Raw genomic sequence first — 11,097 nt, 5'->3', positions numbered from 1 at the left:
ACGGATTTAACCAACAATAAATCCGATGATAAACTTAAATTTTAATTTTTTTAAAAACTTATTTAAAAATTTAACATATAATTTTAAATATTTAAATTTAATAATTTTTAAACTAACAAAATTCAAAGTTTTAATGACATCATACTTAAACTAATAAAATTCTATATATATATAACAAAATTCAAAGTTAAACCATGTCAATTATCGGGTACCAAAATTTTTTAGTGTTATATATCAAGTTTCAGAGACTAGTTTATATATAAACACTATTAACGTTAAACCACACCTCCCCTTTCTTAGGCTCTGAAAATTCTTCTTGAGCCACCAACGGAACCCCACTTTTTTCTTAAAAAATATCAAATACAAAAGTTGCAATGAGAATGGAATAATCCACAGGCATATAATATAATGTTAAAAGATTTATTTAGTGATTAGGATATAAAAAAGTATAGGTAGACAATGAGAATATTAAACAATGTGAATAATGGATATGTCGGATGTTCAATTCAATAGGTATGCAGATGATTATGCTGATTATTTTTAATTGGATGGTTATTTCTTTTGATTCAATTTACTCATGTATAGTTAATAATGGCTGGATGTTTAATTCACTAGATGTGCAGATGATTATCCTAATGTTAAGGTTTAGGAGGTAATTTGAACTGGAGTGTTATTTTACTTTATTAGATCGATTCTAAAGTCTATTAATCACATTATTTAAAAAAATCATTATCTACCTAATAAAACCGTTATGATATTACAACATAGAGTAAACTATAATATACAGTATGACCCATTAAATATAGTTACTTCTAAGCTTACTCCCTTTCCAATTTTTTGAGATCATTAAAGTCCCGTGTATGTTGTTTTAAAGTTGAAAGTTCTGCTTTATTAATCAAATGCACAATAAACACTAGACGGCAAAAACTGAAACTTCAAATGTATAATAACTGATAGATCAAACAATTAACTTTTTCAATGACAAAAATATATTTTACTCAACAATATGCCACCATCAACAAAGCACATGAATTATATTTATTTTCCTTAATCTTGTAGTTAACATACACAATTTGAATTATACCAACTACCAAAGTTACCATAGTGTTCATTTATTAGAACTATATCTTGGTTTAATAAAGATATCACTCAAAGTATATTAACTAATGGTCATTATCGAGTGAGAACGCAAATCATATGCAGACCAATCTGCAATGCCAACACACTCAATCCCTCAATTCCTTCTAAAATACACAAAATGCAAATTCCAATCCATCAAAACATTTCTATCCAAAAAAAGACAAGGTATTTTTCCTCAAGTTCAAAATGGAAATAAATTTCACAAAATGGAAAAAAATTAGAAAAAAATATACAAACAAGCACACAGAAACTGAAATAGTAAACTGAACCTTTACTTATTTTTATGAAGCTGACTTTTCTTGATCCCCACAAACAATCACAAAAAATGAACCTTTATTTATTTTTACTGTAAATTTCTGCAATACACACGCACAAATTAAATTAAATTAATAAAATAAACAAATAGAGATATAAACTCCGAAAATTAACAATTTCAAAAAAATTTCAAACAACTAAACAAACCCTAAACCCCAAATGTTGAGAAAAAAATCAAAAGAAACTAACCAGAGAAAGAGAAGACCGATTGGAGGAGGCCGTAACGGTGCAGGACGTGACAATGTTGAGGCGGCGACAATGGTTGAGTGGCAATGACTGATGCGTGAGCATCATTAGTGTCTTTTCTATGTGATTTATAGGATACTTTGTTGATTTATTAGAGGATTTTAGTGAATTATACCCTAGTGGATGCTACTTTGAGTTTTTGTGGCTGTTTGTTGTTTTCAGAAAGCATTCGAATGAAGATTTGGTGAAAAATTCATAAAGAAGCAAAGGAGGACTCATGCGTACACATCATGCATGCGTATGCATCACTAGTGCAATAAGGGACTTCATGCATACGCATCTATTACGCGTACGCACGACTGTGCAAGCTCAACAAGACCAATTCTTCTCTGGACACGTGGCACTAAACGCCACAATTCGGCGTTTAGCGTCGAGTACCTCGTAAATCTTGCAAGGCTTACTGGACAATTGGCGTTAAACGACATTTCATTGACGTTTAGCGCCGGAGCCATTGATTTGCATGTCACCATTCTGGACTGGTGTCGTGTCGCTAAACACCACTAACCCGGTATTTAGCATTGAGAGGAGAATCAAGGTGGTCCCCATGCGTGCATCAAGACTCCGTTTGGTTAGTGGGTGACCATACATAAGACATAGACATAAAGACATAAAATGACACAGACACAATGGAACATAAATTTTTAACTTTGTTTGGTATTCAAGTACATGACACTGCATTCAAATTACAATTCTAATAAAATGACACTATTAACCTTACCACCATTATCACCTTTCTATCTCTATCACCATCACTATTATTATGTTAAATTGTTAACTCAGATTATCACCATTAATAATTTTTAACGCAATTACAAATTTAATTCAACAAATCAACAAATTAACACAAAATCACTCTAACAACAAGGTTAATCAAAATTCAAATAAAAAAACAGATAGCTCTCCCTCGATTTTCTTCTTCTCATCTTGCATGTGAAAAGCACAATCTAGTTACAGTCACAAACAAAAAAGTTAAAATTGAAATTAAAAACAAAAAATTATTCTCATCACAAAAAAAAGCTCAAAGAACTGGAAAAGGAAAAGTAGCAGGAATAGAACCAGAGCAAAATAGATGACCACATGGTGGAAGAGGCAGAGGCATGGAAGAGAGACGGAGGCAGATCTGAAAAGAGAGGTACGATAGTGGCAACAACAACGAGAAAAAAGGAGAACGACAGTGACTGCAACAACACATGAAGGAGGAGACAACAATGGCAAAGACGGCATGACAAAGGAACGCGACAGTGGTTGCGACGTGTGAAGGAAGAGATGACAGTAGTGGCCATGGCAACGATGAAGTGCAAAGGAGAGAGACGGTGGTAGAATGAAGGAAGAGTAGGAGAAGAAGATGAGAGTGTATAATGGAAGGAGGTGAATCAGAGAAAGAGAAAGAGAAGGAGAAGATGAAAAGGAAATGGATAAAGAATAAAATTGAAATTAAAGAAAAAAAGAAGGGATAATATTAAGAAAGTTTGTGTCTTATAATTTGTGTCTCAGTGTCTTAGAGTAAAGGAGAGACACTAAAGACACGTATTTTATGTGCTTCTGTGTGCCACTGTGTCCATCGAAAATTTGTGTCTAATGAACCAAACGTTGGACATGTACCACCGTGTCCATCTCTTGATGGACATGTATGACAAAACAAACACTGCGCAAGTTCACGGAAGGCCTGTTATATATTTGTTTTAAAATCTAAATAAATCAATAGAAAGGATATTGTTATGCTTTTAATTTAAGTTTTAAATCAATTACAATTAGGACTATAAATAGGATAGAGATTTGCCCTTGCAGAGATCTTCTCTCCTATTCCTCATTCCACAATTTACAGTTTTTACTCCCAGATTTTTCTCTACACCATGAGCCATTAAACCTCCATTGTTAAGCTTAGGAGCTCTGTTTACTTTGATGAATTAATAATTATTTGTTCTTCTACTATTGATTAATGCATTGATTTATGTTTAAGAATTGGTTTCATTATTTATCCTACGGATTAGTGTGTATTGGAAAATAACCTTAATCTAAATTGAATCCTTTTGAATCTTGAAAAAGTTACATCACTAGAATTAAAGCTTGAAACCTTTTCTCACAACTCCTTAATTGTCTGGATTTAATGTGATACATGACACATAATCGAATTATTTTTGGATTCTTAAGGATTGTGTGATTTATAAATCAGATTTTGAACTTAACCTTCTAACACAATTGATTGATCAAGGAATTGATGGTTGGCTGGATTAGAGGAGATTGAATTGCCTAGGAATAGGAATTCAATCACTTAGGATTTGCCATAAACTCAATCTTTGCATGATCAACGTAGTTGACATTGAATGTTAATATGAAAATGTAAACAACTCCAAAGCCTTAACTCTCTTCTCATACTATTTTCTCAATCATTCACTGTTTGTTTTCTTAATTCACTGTCTTTTATGCTATTTGATATTCAAAACTCTCATTTCAACTTGTCTAACTATAACAATTAATCAATCATTGCTTGCTTAGTCCACTAATCCTCGTGGGATCGATACTCACTCACTTGAATTTATTACTTGGTACGACCCGGTACACTTGCCGGTAAGTTGTGGTTAGAAAATCCGTACCAGTGACCAACAATGAGAGTGAGTGAGGGTGGCGGTGGTGAATAGTGGCGATGGGGGGCTAATGGCGAGAGACAAAGAGAAAGTAGAGAGAAGTGCTCTGGCCTTATTAGTCTTTTCTGAATCTTCTTTCTGATTATTACTATTAGTCCCAAAGGTTCCAATTGCAAGAAGTGCTTGAGGCCAATCACCGAACTCTTGTTTGCAAGGTTCATAATGTCTCATATAATCTGTTGTTTAGGGAAAAAAAAAGGTCAGTGATCAAATTAAATTCTCTCATAATATATATTGATGAATGAATATGTAGCTGAAGTATGTTATTTTTAACTGTTACTTTTTTTCTTATATATTCTCCTATTTGAAAATTTGGACATTACAATAACTCCACCTTAAGTCCTATTACGTAGTCACGTAGATCCCCCTGTTCATCCAAAACAAAGTTTAGGACTTTAGGTGTGACACATTCTTTAACATAAAGTGATTCCACAAAACTTAATTTTGTGGAACATTAGTATTTTTTTTTCTCTATAACTATATATGCGATCTTAAATCCATAAAATAAAATTAAAAAAAAAGAAAAAATTTCATAGAAAATACTGTGTTATATTGTTATCTAAACCTAGAAACAAAAAACCTTAGTCAAAATCTTTACAAGTTATGATTAAAGAGACAAGGACTTATAACACAGTGTAATCTAGCTTTTAAGAAATTTCCTGTGTAACTGGATACTAATGTTGATGCAAAACAATACATGTAGAGAATCAATAGAAGAGTGTAGCATGAAGGAGACACTAGAAACTCCGGTGGAAAGTGAGGAACGTGACTTCATCTTGGAGCAAGTGGAGGAAGCCGTAATAGTTGAAGAGGAAAAAGTGGTTGAAGACTTAGGAGATGCTGAACCTCCATGGGAATCTAGAGTAGAAGAGTATTCCTCCAAGAAGCTTGAAATCGATGTTGAGGATGCTAGTGCACAACCTCCAATGCATATTCCTTATGAAGAATTGGATGGAATAGATCAAGAGGCAAGTTCCCTTGGTGATGATGATCATGAATCAAGTCTTTCTAGTGATGAATCTACATCCGCAAATGAACTCCTTGGGTATGAAGAACCTTCTCTGATTGAGTTTGAGAATGATGTGGAGGTAGAAGTCCTTCGAAAAGGATGGACGAGAGTTGAATATGCTTTGTCAAGATCGTTGGAGACTTCTCTACCTAGGCTGCCATCTACTACTTCATTTGAGTGGGTAAAACTTATCTCTATTCGCTTTACTATCCCACTTGCGTTTGGTATTCTTGAAACCGATGGCTAACTTAGGAGGCTTTGTGGAATGAAGCGAAAGAGAAGGATGTTTAGTGGTTGGAATTACAAATCGAGACTCATCAAGGTTGAGATTTCAAGAGCTAGATGCAAGGGTTGGACTAGTGATCACTTGCTGGGATCTAAGAGAAGAGTTTGGTATTGCATTGAGAATTCGGATTGCTTGCCACCCGGTTGGAACAATAATGATCAACTTGAGGACGGGTGTAGAAACAGGATTTGGGATCTCGGCATACATGATGATCAATTTTGGGAGCTCAAAACTTGTAAAGAACTTCATCGAGGCTTGGTGACTTCACTTGGGAATGTTGAAGCTTATTGGAAGTCCAAGCGTTGGTGGAAGTTTCAAGATGAGTTCAAGCACAAGCCACCATGACAAGGAGCTCACCAACTGTCCAACTTAAGGACTTTAACTAAAAGTGCTAGGTGGGAGATACTCCACCATGGTAAACTCTTCCAATTTTATCTTTTATTTATGTTGGTAATAAATTGAATTTTTATTTTTAGTTAGAATTATTTAGTTTAAGTTGTGGTTTTACTGGTTTAATAATATTTGGATTTATCTTGGCAGCTTGTTAGTTTATTAAAAAAACGGGGGGAAGCTCACGTGTGCGCGTGGCCGACGCGCACACGTCGAATGGAATTTTGCTCTTCACTCAAATGAACAGAAACTTACGTTGGAACTGTGCTGAAGGGGGTGCTTGGCGCACAAGCCACCCCACGCGTACGCGTGACCCATGCATACGCGTCACCTGCAATTTTGCCAATCCACGCGTAAGCGTCAGCGACGCGTACGCGTGGAATGAAAATTGGCGTAGTGTGGTAATTGGACAGAGAGTTGGGCTGGAGGTGTGCTGCAACCGTGTGTCTGGCACGGACAGTAGTCACGCGTATGCGTGACCGACGCTCACGCGTCATTTTTCATTTTGGGGCATCCACGCGCATGCCTGGACGACGCTTACGCGTCACTTCTTCTTACTGCAACCCACGCGTACGCGTGGGCGACGCTTACGCGTTGCGCCCTGTTTTTCATTTCTTTCTCCTTTCTTCTCTCCTTTCTCCTTCTTTCCTCTTCCTCTCTTACTTTCTTCTTCTTCATTTCTTTAACTTCTCATCCTTATTATTTTTCATTCTCTTTTACTTCTTATATTTGTATACTTTAATTCATTGCATTTTTACTTTGTGCATGTTTTTGTTGTCTTTTCTAAGTTTATTATTTTTCTATTGGTGTTAAATATTTTTATTCAACTGTTGCATCTTTTCTTGCATTATTTTGGTACTTCGTGACTTGTTTTAAATTGTTGGGTATTATTATTCATAGGTCAATGCTAATTTTTTATGATACTTGTATTCCATTTGCATCGATGTGCACTTATACTGTCTTTCATGACCCACTCTCTCTCCCATTGTTGCAATTTTTTTTACACTATTGATATGCCATGTGCTTCTACTGTTTTCTCACTTGCATGTTGTAGCTACCATGTAGTTGAGACCCTCATTATTCGGCAGTAACCCACCCATATTTTATTTGTTTTCTTATCTTTGTTTCTGGGTTACATTTCTTTCTTTTTATCTTCTTTCAGGATAGCCATCGGGAGGGAAAAGGAAAAGCTTCTCAATGGGGCAACAAATAAGTCCATCTGCACAAGCTTTGGAGAAAAGGCATCAGTTGTAGCCACCCGTCCACTTGCACATCTTTGCATGCACCGAGGACGGTGCAATCTTTAAGTGTGGGGAGGTCGATACCGACTTCCGTGGGTTAGTTACTTTCTTTTCAACACCAATGTTTAGTTTTCTTTGTTAATGAGTTGATTGCATGATAGATTGCATGTGTAGTTCATTGCTTGCATGTATGTACTACTTGGTTGAAGTGATGAATTATTTTCCAAGAAACTATTCTATAGCATTTCACTAATTTGAATTGACACTTTTATTGAACTTGTTTGAAGAAATTTTTTTTTGGAACATAGTTTTGAGCTAGAACACAAATCAGTGAGATTTTGAGGCTATTTCATTGGTTGCATTTTATCAACTAATATTCTGTTTTGGTGTGTGTTCTTCTTTCTAGAATTGTGATCTTTGTGTTGCTTAATTCTATATTTCCATTGTTTGATGTATGCATGCACCTATATGATTGAGGCCTTGTTTCACTGAGCTTACATACCCATATGGCCTTACCATTTCATTATCCTTTGCAAACCAATATTGAGCCTATTTCACCCCTTTTGTTCTTTATTTTAGCACATCATTAACTCTAAGCGAAAAACAATGTCCTTAATTTGAATTCTTGGTTAGCTTAGACTAGTGAGAGTGCTCATGAATTAAGTGTGGGGAAATTGGGTTTGAAAACGTTTGGTTTGGGAATTGGGTGTTGTGTATTTTTATTAAAATGTGAAAAAAATGTTGAGAATATATTCATGCATTCAATACCTTAATCATACGCATTGAGAAAAATACGAAAAAAATATAAAAAAAAAGAGAAAAAAAAAGAAAAAAATAATAATAATAAAAGGGGACAAAATGTCCCAAAATAAATGATGATAGCAATGCATATGTACTGTATTCAAAATTGGGATGCATGAACATGTGGAAAAGATAGTTAATGGGTAGTTGAATTTTATATTCTAATTACATGGGTTGTCTTAAGTTAGGTGAAAAGTTTAGATTAATCAAGGATTCTGATTATAGTCCACTTGACCAAATACAATCTTACCTTGACCCTAACCTCATTACAACCCTTAAAAGACCTCTTGATATGTGTATTTGTGCATTAAATTTCTGTTGATTGGTAGAAGAAGAGCAAGTCTTAGAAAGCAAGGTTAGTAGAGAATTGAGAGAATCGAACCTTAAACACTTGAGTGATTAGAGTGTATACACTTCCGGTGAGGGTTCAATGCTCGATTCTTTGTTTCCGGCTTTCATAAGCTTTCTTCTTGCAAGTTTACTTGTATTTTATTTCATGATTTGAATTAGTGAGATCTAATTCATATTTGTTCTTGAAAAATTTATTTACTTTTAACCAAGTAGGTAGAAGCATTTTGCATTTAGTTGCATTCATATAGATAGGTTGCATTTCATAAGTTTTACCATTCATCTCACTCTTTATAGCTTCTCTTGAGCTTAGCATGAGGACATGCTAATGTTTAAGTGTGGGGAGATTGATAAACCGCTATTTTACGGTTTATTTTGTATTGAATTGAGCAAATTTTATCCATTATTCTCACACTTATGCATATAAATTGCATGTTTTACATTTTCCTTTCTAATTTTGTGCTTTGATTGAAAACATGCTTCTTTAGCCTTAAATTACTGATTTTTAATTCTCTCTTATTATCATTTGATGCCGTGATATGTGTGTTAAGTGATTTCAGATTTTTCAGGGCAAGAATGGGTTAGAGGATAGAAAGGAAGCATGCAAAAGTGGAAGGAACACAAGAAATTGATGTTTTGAGAAGCTGGCAACGACGTGCACGCATGGACGACGCGTACGCATGACCAGCGCATCAGGCAAGCGACGCGTACGCGTGGATGATGCGTACGCGTGACCGGGAAAATGACCAACGACGCGTACGCGTGACAGAGCGTCACATGCTGCAATTTACAGAAAACGCTAGGGTGATTTCTGGGCTGTTTTTGGCCCAGTTCTAAGCCCGAAAATACATATTAGAGGCTGCAGAGTGAAGCTGGGAGAATCATTCATTCACACTCTATTGACACAACTTTAGGTTTTAGATGTAGTTTTCTAGAGAGAGGCTCTCTCCTCTATCTAGGTTTTAGAGTTTCTTTTAGTTCTTCTCAATTTCAAATTTCTATCTTAGTTTAATTAGTTTTCTTCTACTCTTACTTATTTTAGCACTTTAGTTATCTACTTATCTTATTGATTCATTTATTTTGCCCATTTAGTTTATGAACTCTTATATTACTTTCAATTCCCTTTTAATGCAATTTTATGTTTCATGTTTATGGCTTCTTTCTTTATTTGTTGTTATTGATTCCTTGCAATTGGTTGTTTAGATTTTATTATCTCTTGTTAATTTTCCATGCTTTTATTTTGTACCCACCAAGTGTTTGATAAAATGTTTGGTTGGATTTTAAATTAGTTTTTTATGTTCTTAGCTTAGATTGAGTAATTTGGAAACTCTTGAATTGTCAAAGTCTCTTGTTGGTTGGTGATTGAAAGTTGCTAGTTGGCTTGAACTTCACTAACTCTAGTCTTTGATTAGGACTTGTGAACTCAAGTTGAATTGTTTACTTGACCTACCTTCAATTGTTAGAGGTTAACTAAGTGAGAGTAAAATACAATTATCATCACAAGTGACTATGATAATGGGGATAGGAATTTCAATTATTAATCCTTGCTAGGACTTTTCTTAATTGTTATTTTATTTCCTTATCATTTACATTACTTGTTCCTTATTTCAAAATCCAAAAATATACTTTCTCATAACCAATAATAACTACACTTCCCTACAATTCCTTGAGAGACGACCCGAGGTTTAAATACTTCGGTTTATTTTTATTGGGTTTACTTTAGTGACAAACAAATTAAATTTTGATTGAGGTTTAATTGTCGGTTTAGACTATACTTGCAACGCGATAATTTTTGTGAAATCTTTACCGACATTTTTCTTCCGTCAAGACTCCACTCCAAAGAAGTCGAGATCGAAGGATATAGCTGGCAGATAACACTTATTCAAATAAGTAACTACCCATAAAATCTCTCAACCCACTTCCAGGAGCCATATCTCAACTTCCCTAAGATAAAGGGACGGTTACCCACTTTAAAAGGTAGAATTACTCTAACGGTGGTTATTGGTTCACCACTATAAAATACACTGATACCCCTCAGGTATCTCTAGGTTCCAATACTTTTAAAATCTGCTAAACCCTTTGCTGACTTAGGCATCGAAGTGTCTTTACAGGTACCACCCCCCATTCCTTCATACACACAAGTCGGGCGACGGCTCCCAGATGCAAAACCAAGTCGGAGACTACCTCCTCCTAACGTTTGGGCTAACCTTATAAGTCCAACCCATTAATCTCCGGTTACCCATCGTAAAACATAAATTTGGACAATTCAGGAATTGAATGACAAGAATGTTGTTGTAGAAAAGCCTAGTTGGTGTTAATGATTTCATCCGCCATAACTAAAGGTGTAAAGGGGAAACGAGTTGTGCACTAAGACTTGGTATTTTGTCTGATATAGTAACACAAATATGGTTTTGTAACTTAACTTATCAAGTAATTTATAGACTTGAACAATTGCACTAGATTCGTAATAATACTATAAAAAACCTTAATGACCAAACTTCTTTAGTCTTTCTTTGAATTTTATATTTAAAAGTTGTATTAGTTAACAAGTTAACCAAAATAATTTACCTAAGATAAAGAGTCAAAATGATATGAACATAATTGATATACAGGTCCACACGGTGAGATCTAAATTGAGAGAGTTGAATTTTGTAAACAATATTTAGTATATAGTAA

This window comes from Arachis ipaensis, chromosome B02, assembly GCF_000816755.2.
Source record: "Arachis ipaensis cultivar K30076 chromosome B02, Araip1.1, whole genome shotgun sequence".
Classification (NCBI taxonomy): Eukaryota; Viridiplantae; Streptophyta; class Magnoliopsida; order Fabales; family Fabaceae; genus Arachis; species Arachis ipaensis.
Note: the sequence above shows the minus strand (reverse complement) of the source record.